The following is a 16,274-nucleotide window of genomic DNA, read 5'->3' as shown; positions in this document are numbered from 1 at the left end:
CGGTAATCTCTGTTTAATTCTCCCAGAAATGTTGCCCAAATTATTCAGGTTATTTTTTGATGATTCTTCCGAAAGTTCTCCTGAGATTCCACTCGAACTACTATATGGTTTCTTCTGAAAACCTTTCTGAGATGCTTCCGGACATCCCTTTGTGACTCTTTCGTATACCTCCAGAAATTCTTCTGGAAATCTTGTTGAGATACTTCCACAAATCTTGTTAGGATTCTTCCGGAAATTCATCGGGAATCGTTCCGGAAAATCCTCTTGGAGTTCTTCAAACAATACATCGAACATATTTCTGGGATTCTTATAGAGAAACCTCGGGCATTCCTCCGAAAATCGTTCTGGGATTGTTCCGTATATCATTAAGGGATTCGTCTTTTGGTACTCTTTCAGAAATTAGTTTTAAGATTATCTGGCTTCTCTAAGATTTATCTTGAAATCCCTCTGGAATTTTCCCTGTGAAACTAGCTAGGAATCTTCCAGAAATCATTCTAGTAGAATCCTTGAAGATATACTAAAGAATTGCTGTAATAATGTCGGAACCCAGTGAACCACGTATCGTATAAGGATGTGCGCCAAAAATCTCATATTCATACGTCAAAAATCAGAATCGCACAATATGTCAAATCAAAACGAATACATGTTAACACAAATGGTATATAATTCTCCACTACGATTCATTGTCGACAAACTTTGTTGACAACAAACCATGCCGTAAATAGTATAATCTAGAATCGCATCAAGTTGTATAAACTGACAGATCATATATCAATGCAGATTAGTATCGAATGAAATCGCAATAACTTAGCAAAATTTGTCACCCGAGGTTGGTATCATCTGGCGGTGGGCTTCAAAGAACAACAAAGCGTGTGTGCTGTATAGCAAACTTCCTTTGATGTTGGCAAATAATCACACCTTATTCATGTAGCGGTCTGTGGTGTAGTGGTATGGTACCGGTTTAGGGACCCAAAGGTCCGGTGTTCGAGTCTCACTGAAAACTTTTTTTTTATTTTTATCAGAATTTTGTGTCATCGTATTGCTGACCATGGAAAATCTGAAAAAGTCGTGGGAAGTGCGTATATGGCCTCCACTTTGGTGTGTATATAGCGTTTTCATGCATTTTATACGAGTTATTTGATTCATATATTAAGATGTATAGCAAAAAACATACCAACCGAAATGTTGACTGGGAATAAGCCCAATAGGGTTTTCGGAAGAATTCAGAAGAGATATCCAGCAGAATCCCAGAAGGATATCCGGTGAATTAAAAAAAATCCGTAAACATTCCACAGCGATTATTATGGAGTTCAAAAAAAAAAAATAATAATCTCAGTGGGACATACGAACCACAGAGGGCTTTCTGGAAGATTTCCTAAGGGATATCCGTAAGCAAGAAAGGAATCAGGAAAGCTCTCCGGTGAATTTTTGGAAGAATCCCAGAGTTTTCCGAACAATCTTAGATGAATTTTCTCAAGAACCACAGTGGTATTTCCGGAAGTACTCTAGGTGAATATTTGAAGTAATAGCAAAAAAAATGTATGGAATGATTCCAGCATGATTTGTGGAAGAATTTTGGAAGAGTAACAGAACGATTTCCAAACAATTCTAAGGGTTTTTTTTGGAAATACTTCATAGAGATTCTGGAGAACGCTAACAGGATGTCAAGAAAAAATCCAAACGAATTACTGGAAAATATTCAGGAGGATTCCCGAAAGAATTTCGGAAAAATTAACGGAAAAATTTCCGATGGATTTCTGAAATCCCCGAAGGATTTCCGGAAAAAATCTTTAATCTCAAAAATCTTTGCGATATCCAGAAAAAGCTAGAGAAGATTCATAGGAACACCAGAATGAATCCTTGATACATTTTCAGCAGAATCGCAGAAAAAAAAATCCTGGAAGTATTTTCATAATATTTCAAAAGGAATTTCAAGAAAATATCAGAGGGTAAAAAATATTTTAGAAGAATTTCCGAAATAATGGAATAATGGGATTTCTGGAAGAATATGAGATATTTCCGGAAGAATCTCAGAAATAATTTTTGAATTATACCGGGTGGATTTTCGGAAAATTCCGTGAGGAATTTTCCAAAGTATATCATGCGGATTTTCGGAAAATCCAAGCGACAAGCACCTCTTTAAGAATCCCACAGAAATTTCAAGATGAATCCCAGTAGGATTTCCGAACGGAAAAATACCAGATAAATTTCTGGAAGAACGACAGAAGGATTTCCGGAAGAATTTCAGACGAATTACCTTAAGGATTTTAATGGAAGTATCGAAAGAATCTAAGCAATGTTGCTGAACAACGATCGGAAACGCGAGGCACGATGAATTTTCGTAGGCATCAAAACAGAATCTGCGAATAAACACAAACAACCGTTCGGGCGCTTCATTCGTTCGTGTTTCGTTTTCGGATCGCTGTTTCTCCCGACGCTATCATCGGGTGATTTTCCATCGCTTGGTAATGTGAACGGTACGATCCACGCCGCCTGCTCTTCGCGAAGAACAGAAAAATATTCATTTCGATCATCTTCATGTGGGCTTGCAACAATCACGCTAAATTTGCACCGCTCAAAAATGAGTGCCGAGCGCACAAAATTGGCCTCTTTTCGTGCAGCACAGATTCTGTACAAAGGGGCTGTACACAATTTTGTGCAAACGGTGGTAAACAAAACTGAATGAGTGAATTGCGCACAGAGGAGGAACGCTTGGAATGCGGAATTCGTTTCCATTTTTGTTTTGCTTCTGAAAACAAAAATAAAACATACCAATTTTAAAGATTTTCAGAGATTTTTTTCATTTGAATAGCCGAAGCGGAAGCAAATGGGGAAAAAACTTTCGCATTTGCGACCACCTTCCGGCTTTTCGCTAGAAAACATCTCAGAAAACTCCCCATCTTACCAACGGCCAGCTGTTTGCTGCCACGCGGGATATCATTGACAGTTCCCTTTCCATCGATCTCGGACAGCCGAAGGCGAAAACGTCGGCAACTCACAGAATTAGTGCGACCTACTCAAAATTTTCACTCAGTCAGCCAGTTCTGCATTGGTTGCCTCATTCTGTGTAGTTTTAACACATGCGCTGCGTGGAGCTGGCTTAGCGTGGAGTGTTTGCTTGACTTTACGAGAAGAAGCAACCTTGCAATGAATCACGAGAATGAACAGCACGTGGATAAATGAATCCTACGAGGAGAAAGGCTTCGCGAACCACTTATCGGTGTGTTCATTTTGCTTCTTCGACGTTGCATCCGTTCGCTTTTTGCGATGCTCTTCGTGACGCAAAAATGAAAAATGAATTTTGGCGAATGTTGGATCGCGAAGATGCGTCGATCATTGTTCACGAAGAAGATCCATCGCAACCCTGAATCTAAGAAGGACTTTTGGGGGAATCTCAGGGAAATATATGGAAGAATCACTGATAATCTCAGTGAAATTTAGAGGGGTGTTTGAAAGAATCTCAGAGAAAATGCTAGAAAAATCCCGGAAGGGTTTCCTGATGAATTCCTTAGAGGTTTTCGGAAGAATCCATGAAGATTTTTTTTGACGAAACTCAGAGTGATTCAATTTACAATCCCAGCGGAATTTTCTCTGAGAAAATGTTAAAAGATCCCAGAGTGTTTTCTGGAAGAATCTCAGAGATATTTTTCGATGAAGCTCGAATGGTTTTCTAGTATATTCTTGGAGGAATTTTCGGAAGAATTTCAGAAGGATACCCGGAAGGTTTCAAGTAAGAATGTCGGAAAAATAGATATAGGGAAGGTGTACCGGTATTCGCCATGTACCAGTTATTAGCCACTCCGGATTATATACCGTTTTACGACATAGATGGTTGCCAATTGTTTAGTGTTCGCTAAATTGCTTTAAAAAGTTACGGAAACATTCTTGGTAACCGCAAAATTTTCTCTGAAAATAATAGAAAAAAAAAATCATTTTCCTTAAATTTTTTGCTCCTTTGCACCTATTTTTCGCCATGGTGTTCCTCCATAAGAAATCAACGTAGGGGAACTGGGGGTGAAATGAACACCCTAAGCAAATTTCATGTTTTCTTGCTTATGAAGCTGTCAGATTCTTTTTCAATTGCTTAGAATTGAAAAAGGATGTTTATGCAATGTAACAAGTTGAAAAATTGTGATGGAATTAGAATTTTATCAGCATTATTATAATTTTGAAAATTTCATTCCACAGAGTCAATGTTCCAAACATGTGGGTAAAATGAACATGTAACGGGGGTAATATGAACATATACTTGGGGGTAAAATGAACATACAATGGGGGTAATATGAACATATACTGGGGGTAAAATGAACATGTAGTGGGGGTAAAATGAACACCTTTGAAATTGAACGGGTTGCGGCATGATGCTCGGCATCTCACGGACAATCCGGAATCGATGGAACGTTTAGCTGCGAGCATTTGGATGGCTGTCCATGTATGTCTTTGTATTTTTTCCGGAAAACTCTCGGCATCTGAAATAAAATCCAGTAGTATTCACCCTGCAATGGTGTTCATATTACCCCCATCTCGAGTGGTTCATTTTACCCCCAAAGAATCAACATCTTCAAATCATTTGTTCTACGAAATTAGAACATAATAATACTTTCAATTTCCGTCTACTTATCATAAATACTTTAAAGATATGATTTGCTACGCAGTCAAATAGATTTTTGATGGTTTTAGTCATAAAAACCTTGAATTCCAGGAGTGAAAATTTACATCACATGAGAAAACGGAGAGGCGTACTTTGTTTTTGTTTACTTTTCCAGCTTGTGACAGTTATAGATCGCGCTAGAGCTGTCGAAATAGTTCCTTAGTCTGAGGATTCAGGATGGTGCAATGTTTTGCATAGATATATAGCATAATTACCGTAAAACAAAAACCTGTTCATTTTACCCCCCCCCCCTGGTCATTTTACCCACAGTTCCCCTAGGTGGCGAATTCAAGAATTGAAATTAAAATCGTGGCGAATACTGGTGCAAGTAGTCCAGTATTCGCCACCCCCATTTTTAATACAAAAACAAAGTTTCTGATTAGTTTTATATTTTTCCTGCTGAGCATGGATTGAAAGCTTTCGTTTAATGTATTGACAGTAACCAAAGGTCTTATGATTTATGTATGAGCAACATGGATTGAATCCTGAGAAAATTGAAAGAATCTCTCACGCATCGTTCTCTGTAACTATCATAACATGCTGCACATTATGAGAGACTGTTTATCGTATACTGCTACAACTTTGATCAGATGGGGGGGATAGTAGTGCTGGGGCCTGGGGGATACTATTGCTATTGGAAGTTCGTGGATTGTTTATCGTGCCAGTAAAGAAAAATACCTATCCCCTACGGTAAACAAACGAGAAAAATGGATTTTATCATCGCTCTTTTTTGGGGCTCTCGCTCGCTGCTTCCATTTATCAGACTTGTTACACCTTGCGATACAATGACGATCGTGGACCGCAACTGATGGGGTGTTTTTCTTTGCTTGCTTTGATCGTGCTTCATACTCAAATGAGAGCGAATTCTACAATGCCTGATAAGCAATATTTAATAAAACTGGTACACTTCCCCTATTTTCAAAAGATTCCATGTGGTATATACGGAAAAGTTGCAGAGCTGTTTTCAAAAGAATCCCTGATATTTTTATTTGTAAAATCATACAGATATTCTGTGAAGATTCCTAAAGGTATTTCAATGAAAACCCCACACCCTCCAATTTTCGAAAGCCTCCCACTGCCGTAACTAATATATCAATATGCAAATAATATATACGCTACGTACAAACTATATATGCACTCCGTGCATTGTACAAACGAGTTTTACAAAATAAGGTAATAAGATCAAAATATACCTAAATGTCAATTAAAGTTTTAAACCGGATGGGGAAATCAACACATGCCACCTAGTTTATAACAAACATTGTAAAAAATGTTGGTGGAAGATCAAATCCAAAATAGCAAAAAGTTTTCACCAATATAATTCTAAAATTTACTGCGATTGCCATTTAAATTCTTCATACATGAATCCTTTCGCGGTGTTTCTAAAATTTCGCGAATTTCCGTATAGTCCCTTGATATGAGAAATACCTGCGCAGGATACATCAGACTGATTTAACATCCTTGACTGATTTAATCTAGAAAGCGTTTTGTTTTTATTCTGCGCAATGTTTTTTCGCTCAACGTGTGATAACAATAATTCTCAATTGATTTTCCTTAACCATTTATTTTCAATCACGACTGTTATTTATTTCCGTGCACGCACTCGAGAAATTAAGCTGGCCCTGGTGCAACAACCGCGCGACATTTAATGAATTATATGCAACAAAAATTGTAGGCGCGATCCATCAAATTCACTCACCAAAGCCATTTTGGCGAATTTAACAACACAGCTAATATTACTAGAAGAAAACCGTGCAAAAAAGATTGCATTTTCAAACGAAAAATCAGTTTTTGCACTTGTGAGCGGTAATAGGGTCATGAGCGGCTACTGATGCACTGACGGTATAATAATACAATATAGAGAAACATTCTCAATCTCAATGGATTTCAGATAGAATATGTGAGATGGTTTTTCATGACATTTAGTACTACATTTGGCCCCTAGCTGCTACACTCGGTACTCAAATTTAACAGACCGCAGTATAGTTTTCTCAGCATTTTAGATTTTTATCTTTTACTTCACGGGTAGCAATCAGAATCCAAAAACAAGATTGTGACTCATGATATCATGATTGTATTGTGTTTTCATATTATGAAAATACACCATGATTTGGACTCATGATATCATGAGTCAGATTGCTGTAACGCAACACACGCGTTAGGTTTTTGTTGCTGATTGCTCGGAATCATGACTCAAATGCCAAAAATGCTGAGTCGCGCATCAGTTTATGATCGACAAAATAAAGCTTAGCTTAGCTTAGCTTAGCTTAGACTGACTACACATATCAATGGTTGCTATTCCGTGATTGACCGAGGTCAGTGAAAATGCACAAAGAATCAACTAGAAGATCGGCTGGGATTGGCCAAAATCTTCTTCAGTGTGCATAATTCAGTGCCTCTATTTATACATGGTCAATAACGGCGCCGGCCACGTCCTTGCAGTCAGGTGGGATTGGGGGAAGGAATGTTAGTGTGTAACCTTTGCTATTTGGAGACCGTGTTTGCCTCTGCATCTCCACAAAGGTTACTGGGAGGGATGTTTGTTAATGGGGAGGATCGTTGGGTCACAGGATTCACTTTGATAAGTGATTAGACCATGATAAATAATTATTTGTGAGCTATAAATATGCTTATATGTAAATATAAAATTTTCTATTTGGTGTGAACAATATCTATGTAGAGAAAAATTATGCCGACACTTGAGGTGACGAACTTATCAAAGTTTGTTGAATAAAGTGAACCTTTCGCAGGTCTACACTCGTAGTGTCGAACCATTCAAAGTTTTTTTTTTAATTACAAAAATAAAAGTAAAAGGAAAAAAGGTGTTTTGAGTAAAAAAAATTTGACGTAAATAATTTATGAATCAGAGTTTATGTCGACACTCACAGTGACGAACATTTCATAGTTTGTTTAAAAATTATTAAAGGTGCAATCATACATATTTTATAGATTAGATATAGTAGCATGAAACGAGCTCACCAATTGATCCGTCATCCTTGAGCAGCAACAATCCACTTTCAGCTTCACTCGTTTGCTCGGCTATATGAAAACACACAGAGAAAATAGGCGCGCGTCCCGAGAGGGAAAACAACTGACGACTGCTCGGGCTTTCTTGACGCACTGCCAAGGAGCAAGCGTCAACGTCGAAAGATCAAAAAGAACTTATCGAACGCGGCACTTTTTCACTTTACTCGACCGATGCGCGACATGTTTGATCCTGCCCTCATCGCCGGCCCCCGCAGGAGCAAGCATCAAGGTCGAAGGATCAAACACAACTAAGCGATCACGCCACTTTTTCACTTTCACTCGACCGACGCGCGACATGTTTGATCCTGTCCTCATCGCCGGCCCCCGCAGGAGCAAGCATCAAGGTCGAAGGATCAAACACAACTAAGCGATCACGCCACTTTTTCACTTTCACTCGACCGACGCGCGACATGTTTGATCCTGCCCTCATCGCCGGCCCCCGCAGGAGCAAACGTCAAGGTCGAAGGATCAAACACAACTAAGCGATCACGCCACTTTTTCACTTTCACTCGACCGACGCGCGACATGTTTGATCCTGCCCTCATCGCCGGCCCCCGCAGGAGCAAGCATCAAGGTCGAAGGATCAAACACAACTAAGCGATCACGCCACTTTTTCACTTTCACTCGACCGACGCGCGACATGTTTGATCCTGTCCTCATCGCCGGCCCCCGCAGGAGCAAGCGTTAAGGTCGAAGGATCAAACACAACTCTCCGTTTATGATCGACAAAAATAAAAAAAAAAAAAGTTGAAAATAGCATAAATTGAGATTCGAGCAATGAACCTTCCGATTGAAAGCTACGTACTCTACCACTCAACCGCTTCGTCATCTTGGATTAAGAATGATCAATGCGAATAAGATAAAGCAAAGTGCGCCGCTTAGTGTTTTCACACTGGATGTTACGCTTATGAGGAATCATGATTATGACTCCAGGAACCATGATTTGTGATCCTGATATTATGACCTAACCAATTCATGAATTTAATGATTTGTAAATCATGGTGTGGTGATCAGATTTTTATCCGTGTTGCCACAGAATTTTAAACACTCCAAGGATTTAGGGAGTTCAAGACATATCTTAGATCAAAACGCAAGATAGTTACCATTAATGTATTCATTTGATTTAGCACAATAAGCTTCAATGTTCCAAATTCACAGAACATTCATAAGTATTTGCTAAATAAAATTGCGTAGCCTCAATGAATATTACGTGAAAAGAAGCTACGTAAATTGTGGTTTCAGTGTAGTTTTTTGATGCGCCCAAAGAACACATTTGATATGAATTCGCAAAGCACGGCAAACGCCAGTAGAGAAGTCCATATCAAATGAAAAATGTCGGCATCTATTTTACCGACTTGGAAAAAAGTCATTTCTTTTCTGCACCGTATAACCCCATTCAAAAAACGAAAAACTGAGAACCCCTCAAAATATTAATGCAGCACTAACTGTGGATACGACGCTCGTTAGTCACCGTCAAACCGACAAACGAACGGCTTAACGGGACAAAGTTTTTCCACGGCGGCATGCTTTGAATGACGTGCGAGACTTTTTAAAATGCATCACGAAAGATCCGCCGCTTAAAAGTTCACCCTATACGATTTGGTATATGTAGGTACGGGGTGTCCCTCGTTTGGGGTGTCAGAGATGGTCACTTTAGTTAGCATGCAAGGCTCAGTTGCGGAAACTCCCCAAAGGATTTTGAACACCGCAAGCTGTTAAAGGAGGAAAAAGGCAACCGTTCCGATAACCGGACTGCCTTCTGCACGGACTACGTGCCCAGAATTGGCAACCCCAATTTACAGTAGTTCGATCTACAATCGAATGTCGGAAAAAAATTCAAGCGCTCGTTTAAATGGTATAAAATATTGTATTTATGATTAAATTATATAACACTTAGAGTAGAGATCTATAATTTTCCCATTTAGAACTTTGATTTTTAATGTTATGACCACCTTCGAACCACTGTGCCAAGGTTTGCGGGTGCTTCTCTTCTTGACCGAGGGCGTGTTTGAGTCGCCAAACGTGACCCTGGTCTAATACTGATCCCCATCTAACCACAAAGTGACGGTGGTTAAATAAATGACACTTTTCGTCGGGATGAATACGTGGCTGTGCGTATTCCAACGATGAAAGATGGACGAAGAATCTGTTGCGCAACTTCAGAAATAAAAAATTCTTGGAAGATGAAGACTCATCGGAGAATTCAGCTTTCACGTTATGGGATAAAGTTTTTTTCGACCTAATGAGCCCTCGTCCCCGGAAAACTTTCCCTGGATATCTAACCCAATCATTACTTTTGATGGGTAGGTCAGGCACGGACCCAAAGTCCCTTGGATTGACGGCTATTTCTTCCGTGACATCGCACTTCCTCCATACTTGTATCGTTCATGAGAATGTTTGTGCTCATTGCGATTTTTTTCCTTCTTTAGCTTCACTGTTCCCGAGCCAAACGAAACCATACGAAATCCGCGTTCAGCTCGACGTGGAGCATTTATTACGGTCGATCAAAGCCACGACGATGACGATGCGGTACATTACCCGTCCAATGACGTCACTGGGGAATTGTATTCCCTCTCTGTCTATTTATTCGCACATTGATTAGATCGGATTAGATACAGTTGTTACGAGTAGTGTAGTTATAAAATTATACATCAATGTCATTAGAAATGCTAATTTAATATGTTGTTATTGGAAATTTCAGTACACCTTTCTTAAGTTTACCTAAAACTTTTGAATGTTTATGAAACAAGTATGGTGATGGACCAATTTTCGTTTTATTAGGCATTAGCGTGATACGTGTCAGTTGAAAGGTTAGCGTCAACAAGGTGCCTGATAGACCGTCAATATGAAAAAATAAAATGTCTATCAAAACTGAGTACAAAGATTCCTGAGGTCATTCTGCACTTCTGGGCCAAATTAAAAAAAAATCCCTGGGAGGAAAAAAAAAAAAAAGATTTCTCTTTTATTTGAAACTTTTGGCAAAAATTTCAATATATTTCATACTAAAATTACACAATACCACCGAAAAAAACCTACAAAACGCTAATAAAGTTGGCCAAAATTTTTCTCAACTAGAATATAATCAATACCATTTTTATAATTAGGGGATCTTCCTTAGTCAAGTGGTTAGAGTCCGAGGCTACAAAGCAAAGCCATGCTGAAGGAGCCTGGGTTCGATTTCCGGTCGGCCCAGGATCATTTTGTAATGGAAATTTCCTTGACTTCCCTTCCGGGTCATTTGGCCGAATGCCGTTTGGCCGAAATTGAAAATAGTAGTGAACTACAGTTAGCATGGATTTAAAAAAAAAAAACAATATTCAAAGAACTTATTCTGCTTATTCTTAAAGAATGATAAATTATCATTGGTATACAAATAATTAGCTCTTTAGTGTGAGTTCAAGAAACAGTCAATGCTGAATAAAGAAGGCTCTAAATGTATGCAATCATTCACGTCTCTGCTAGAAGTAAGAGCTGCCAACAGAGGTTTTCGCATCGCATTTGTAGTCTTGTAGGCCTCTGACAGTATCTAAAGCGATTCGCAACTTAATCGTCCTTCTGCTGGACCGGGTTGCTTCGATCATACTAAGGAAAATATTTCATAGTTCTAGCAACCACAAGGCTTTGTTTATTTTTTCACAACGGAGAACCAGTGAGCTTCTTCGACGTAAGTGTTCACTGTGTCATTCGGTTTACTGCTTTACGCAAGCAACGGTGCAGAGTTCAGTTCACAAGTTGTAATCTTAATCTTGGAGGATAAAGACAACTCAGCTAAGTAAACCGTCGTACTAAAAATAAAATATATTTTGAAATAGACTCTTTATAAACGAGCCTAATTTCCAATAAATATGAAAAATATTTCACTTTTAAAAGAATAGCCTATGATCAAAATCAAAAATCTCTTATGAAAACTTAAGCACGTGTAATGCAAATATTCGTTTTATCAGCATAACTACAATGAACTGCCGATGATTTAAAGAGGTAAAATTCCCAATGAAAATATTAGCTAAATTATTGCCGATATGAATGATACCAATACAACTCGAAAGAAATGACTATGTTTGTCAATTAAATATAATTATGATGAAATCATTAAAGGCACACCGTTGATAACCCAGAGACGAATCAACCATCAGCTTAGAGTCTTGCACGATGTGTGGAGTCTACGATGTGTGGACGGTTCAAGTTTATCATTATCGTCCTGCCACATCATACACATCAACAATTAAATTAGTTATTGGGCCACATTTATGAATCCTACATTTCAGCATTGTAGCAATTAGATTTTTTCGTAATTCGGTCAAACGGCATTCGGCCAAACGACTCATTCGGTTAAATGGCATTAGGTCAAACGGCATTCGGCCAAATGGCCGGACACCAGTGTCATCGTACCTCCCACACGAATGCGAAAATGGCAACTTAGGTAAAGAAGCTCTCAGTTAATAACAATGGAAGTGTTTATTGAATACTACTCAACTTGTCGTATTAATCATTGGTTTCAAATTTGGGATGATTTGTTTTGGTATGCTCACTTCAATATCGGAATTAACATACGCGGATGTCTTCCAGCCGCTGCGAATTTAGTGCCGAAAAAAAGACGCAACAACCAAGTATAGGGATTGTTGCATCTTATTCTTCCGGCATTCGCACTAAATGACTAGCTCATTGAAGTATGCCGTATTTTATTCGTTCAATACTCTTCGCTCCTGTCCTTCTTCGTAGCCGTGCGGTTAGCGGCGTCAGTCGTTTGGGCGTACTGTGCTACGGAGTGTGGGTTCGATTCCCGCCCCAGTCGGAGAAAACTTTTCGTCAAACGAAAAATTCTTCACTGGTCCACTGGTTGTCCCGTGTGTCCGTTGTCTAATGTTAGTTATGTTCCGTCTGTGCAGCCTTTGGCTGAAGACGGTGTAAATTGTCTTTATATTTAATAAATGTGTCTTAAGAGCCAAAGATCAGTATCGAAAATCAACATTAATCCTTCATTGATTTCTCTCCATCTTTGTTCTCTTCGCAATATTATTGAAACATGATTTACCTTTCGAAACACTTTTCAGTATTAGGTTAAAAAATCGCGTTGTTAACGAAAGAGAGGATCGATGAAATCGGATCGTAAAGAACACGTGTTTTTACCATACGGGAAACACCATTGTCACACGTTACAAGTGTTTCAAAGCTCTTCAACAAATTCAACTTCATCAAGCACTGTCTCAGCATTGACAAAACTGAACATGCTTCTTTCTCTACATGCAACCATATACGTTTGGTAGGAAATTACATTACGAGCTTTTGTCCTAGTTGTCCTTCCACAATCTTCTTTTTCCTTATCCATGAAATTTCACAAACAAAGTTTATTAGTTTGGAATTGGTTTTACAATAAGTTTTTATTAGTTAACGTTATTATTATTATTATCTTTATTATCGAGATTTGCAGCCCGAGGCTGGCTCATCTCGGTAGTTAACGTTTTATTGAATTTTTAATGGTAATTTTCTTCATTAGCTACCATGCGTCTCCATGAAGAGCTCTAATTTCCATGTATAATTTCGCTATAAATCGCTGTATGCTGTTGGATTGCCTTTGGGTGTAGGTGAGAAGTACTTGTGTAAGAAAATTGGTTTCCGTGTTTGTTCGATCTGAGAGTTGACGATTGACTGGAAAAGTGAGCTGAGCAGTTTTGGAACTACAACCTGCCCTGGTTTGACAGTCTATGACCGGATTGAAAACGCTACAGTGGCCCTTTGTAAGAAGGTGGCGCTTAAATCACTGGAAGCCGCTAACCGAATACGTAGCTTTTCGAACTTTTTGATCCTCATATCAAGAAGAAGGTTACAGTCTGAATTCTGACGTGAATTTAGACGCATTGTTGTCTTAAAATAGAAGATCACCAGCAATTACAACACTGTAGGTGTTCTTGTGTAAGTGCAGCTGATCTGGCGATTGTACATATAAATAATTTTCTTATTTTAATAAGTTTGACTAAGAATAATTTGAACGATTATTCCGGAATTTCAATAAATATTGCAAAATAAAATCTCAGGAAGAAAATTTGCCATTCCAATTTATCAACTCATATACACAGTTTACAGTCATAAAAATATTATCATAAATTTTTTTTCACCAATCCCTTCCCCAACCTGAGGCACGAGTCCTTTGAGTATGTAACGCTCGGGTAATCACACAAGTGATAATAGCACTTCATCATTCCCGACAAACAACCGTGGGAAGACGACAGCAGATGTCGTGATCCGGCTCGTGGGGTGAACAAACAAACGTCGACGTCGTTCGTCGCTCGCTGTGAACGCACCTTCAGATTAAATACCCACAAGTGTAGGTCTGTTTGTTGGATGGTATACATGTTCTTACATTCTCCTGTTGAAGGCGATGATGAAGATCCGTACCATCAACAGAACGAAACAAAGTCATGGGTGTAGCCAGATTTTAATTTTAATGACAAGGTGGAACGCTGATTTTGATTTTGATCATGTTCTGCTCCTCCATCAGTAAATTTTTGAAAAGGTCATTTTAACAGAATGATGGTCCACAGCAACGAAAATTCAATTTTTGCCAATGAACAGTTCGGATTCCGACATGGACATTCGACCACTCACCAACTTTCACGTGTAACAAATTTGATTCGTTCTAACAAATCTGGCTCTTCTAGAAAAAGGAAAACCATTTGACAGTATATGGCATTATAGATTGATTGTAAAACTAACAACTCAAATTTTTCATCACACATTGTTAGAATAATCCAAAGTTATTTGCCAAATCGTACACTTCAGGTTGATGATTAGAACTCCAGATCTGAAAGACTTCCCTGAGTTTCTTTAGGAAAGTCAAAAATCTTTATTTGCGAATGGCACAGGCCTCTCCGCCAAAGGACGAAACATGCGTATATCTGTAGCAGATTGCAAAAAAAGTTTGGATCATATTTATTCTTCATACAGTCGAAGGTTGTTATAACGACATCGCAAGGGACCGTCGTAATAGAGAAAAGTCGCTATAGAGAATAGTTATAACATTAAAATATTTTTTAAGGGACCGGAAAATGTCGCTATAGAGAGCTTTTGTCACTATAAAAGTTGTCGTTATAACGAGCTTCGACTGTACTTGCAAAAATGGAAGATTTCTCCTAATACTTCCAAAACTCAACTTATAACGTTCCTACATAAACCAAAAGCTCTCTAAAAATTTCCAATTTGAGTAGACATGTTGTCACGATGAGAGGGGTTCCAATAAATTGATCAGATGAAATTAAGTATCTAGGGATCATGCTTGGTAAAGAATTTACTTTCAAAAATCACCATTGATAGCATTTAAACCGAATGTTACACATATATAAAATGTCTGTATTCACTTATTTAGCAGAAAATCAAAAATTTGTCTTAAAAAAAGCTTCTGATCAAACAAATTTCAATACATGATTAGTTTTTACTTATTCAAAAAAAAAAAAAAAAACTGCCATGCATGCAACTTTTTTTCAATTTCTCCAACGTCATTTCCACATATATTTACATTGTTTTGGGCAAACTTTGAAAATGACCGATATGGCTGATAAATTGTTATATCTCTATGTTCATTATAAAGATTGAAATGAAGATTTGGGAGATTAGATTTATTAACTTTTATGTAATTTTAATCGTCACATTTTTTCATTGAAATAGATATGATTGCTTGATTTTTTTTAGGTTATTCTGACTTCCACTCATGAAAACAAAGGAGAGAAAAAGTGATTTGCCAACTCCTCGTCCTTCCAGGTCCCTGCTTGGTTCAGCTTCAGGATAACATCAAACCTGAGGCTGTTTGATGTTTGAATGGGAAGTAGGTGGATGGGGGCGCCACTTTTTTTTCGGAACACATAACCTCTCCCCCACCCGGTTTGAGAAAAAGCTTAGTGTAGGTGTGTGGTTGTTGTCTGCAAATACTTAGTAACTTACATATCAGTCGTTGTAGCTGGAGCTGTCCGTGGTTTCCATTGTGGCAACGTCCTGGGATCTGTAAGAAGCGAAACAAAACTGAATCAGTGCAACTGTTGAGCCCGTCTTTCCACGAACGATGCACACACTTATTGTAAGGGGTTTTATAATGTGAGTTTATGCGGTGGGTTGATTCGTGTTGGTAAAAGGGAACACACTCGGAGATTTAGCGTCTATGAGGCAGGAACAAATTCGAAATGGGGAAGGTAACATATTGAGAGTGGAGTGTATGCAAGGAGAGAAAGGTGGACAACAATGAGACGAATTTGCTTTAACTTTTTTTCGGTTCAAAATGTAAAAAAAATGGTTATTCTTAGACCGATTATTTCAATGTATATGAAAATTTTGCATATGGCTATCCAAAATTTATATTTCCATACAAATTTTGTTAAATTTTCTTGAGTACGTTTGAAAACGACAATTCAAATTAAAAACTACTTTTATAGACTTGACAGTTTATAATTCAGAAATTGGTGCAATTTGATTATAATGATATATTGTAGAGACGTTGCACTGAATCAAAAAATAGAGCGAATTCACGTTAGATTATGTATAAACCCGGTGTTCTGAAGAACCATATCATTAGATTTTTGCACATTTTATTTTTAAGAAATTTTACATACAT

At 38.2% G+C, this 16,274-nt stretch overlaps 1 protein-coding gene across 1 annotated transcript in view; it reads right to left on the bottom strand.

Annotated features, from left to right (window-relative positions):
• Nucleotides 1-15,768, bottom strand: part of LOC5578034 (dual 3',5'-cyclic-AMP and -GMP phosphodiesterase 11) — a 211,289-nt gene extending 195,521 nt beyond the window's left edge. Inside the window, exon 1 of the mRNA XM_021842140.1 lies at nt 15,611-15,768. The gene's annotated coding sequence lies outside the window, so the exon portion shown is untranslated. The remainder of the gene's footprint in view (nt 1-15,610) is intronic.
• Nucleotides 15,769-16,274: the final 506 nt, after the last annotated feature.

The sequence above is a fragment of the Aedes aegypti genome, chromosome 2, assembly GCF_002204515.2.
Source record: "Aedes aegypti strain LVP_AGWG chromosome 2, AaegL5.0 Primary Assembly, whole genome shotgun sequence".
Lineage (NCBI taxonomy): Eukaryota > Metazoa > Arthropoda > Insecta > Diptera > Culicidae > Aedes > Aedes aegypti.
The sequence above is the reverse complement of the archived record's forward strand: the minus strand, read 5'-3'. Positions and strand labels throughout refer to the sequence as shown.